The following is a 1,209-nucleotide window of genomic DNA, read 5'->3' on the forward strand; positions in this document are numbered from 1 at the left end:
ATTGAGGCTGAGCGTGCTGCCAGGGCTAAGGTTGAGAAGCAGAGGGCCGATCTCTCCAGGGAACTTGAGGAGATCAGCGAGAGGCTGGAGGAGGCCGGAGGCGCCACTGCTGCTCAGATTGAGATGAACAAGAAGCGTGAGGCTGAGTTCCARAAGCTGCGTCGTGATCTTGAAGAGTCCACCCTGCAGCATGAGGCCACAGCCGCCGCTCTGCGCAAGAAGCAGGCCGACAGTGTGGCTGAGCTCGGGGAGCAGATCGACAACCTGCAGCGCGTCAAGCAGAAGCTGGAGAAGGAGAAGAGCGAGTACAAGATGGAGATTGATGACCTCTCCAGCAACATGGAGGCCGTCGCCAAGGCTAAGGTGAGTAGTAATGTTTTGGTCAAGCAGTGTTGAGGATGGTCAACTACATTACCATTCAAGTGAACTGAAGTTGACAGGAGTCCCATATATAAAGTAATGATGGAACATGTTTCACTAACAGGGAAATCTGGAGAAGATGTGCCGTACTCTTGAGGACCAGCTGAGTGAGCTCAAGACTAAGAATGATGAGAATGTTCGCCAGGTCAACGACATCAGCGGACAGAGAGCCAGACTGCTGACAGAAAATGGTACCAACAACAATGATCAACAACCCAATGCTTTCCCTCAGTAAAACACAAAGTATTGTGGGCTGTATCGACTTCTTCTGAGGAGCCTCCACTGGTCCACATAGTTTCTACTGTACTATTTACCTCCGAACAACATTACCTATGATACATTAAAATACATTTTCCATCTTAGAAAACAGWGACCCTATTAACAAGATRTCCCTCTRTCCCTGCAGGTGAGTTTGGCCGCCAGCTGGAGGAGAAGGAAGCCCTGGTGTCTCAGCTGACCAGAGGAAAACAGGCCTTCACTCAGCAGGTGGAGGAGCTGAAGAGGGCGATTGAGGAGGAGGTCAAGGTAAGGCACCCAAGATGGAAAGTTTAGAGCCATATATTTACATAGACGGTGACTACRCCACCCTCAGAGACCCCTACTGTCTCTCCACCCTCAGAGACTCCTACTGTCATTGGTTTGACTATCTCTCTTATCTCTCTTTGCATTTTGTCTTTCTYTCTCACAGGCTAAAAACGCACTGGCCCACGGTGTCCAGTCTGCCCGCCATGACTGTGACCTCCTGAGGGAGCAGTTTGAGGAGGAGCAGGAGGCCAAGGCAGAGCTGCA

At 50.8% G+C, this 1,209-nt stretch overlaps 1 pseudogene; it reads left to right on the top strand.

The window, feature by feature from the left end:
• Nucleotides 1–1,209, top strand: part of LOC112078926 (myosin heavy chain, fast skeletal muscle-like) — a 21,297-nt pseudogene that overhangs the window by 17,228 nt on the left and 2,860 nt on the right.

This window comes from Salvelinus sp. IW2-2015, unplaced genomic scaffold, assembly GCF_002910315.2.
Source record: "Salvelinus sp. IW2-2015 unplaced genomic scaffold, ASM291031v2 Un_scaffold6522, whole genome shotgun sequence".
Taxonomy (NCBI): Eukaryota; Metazoa; Chordata; class Actinopteri; order Salmoniformes; family Salmonidae; genus Salvelinus; species Salvelinus sp. IW2-2015.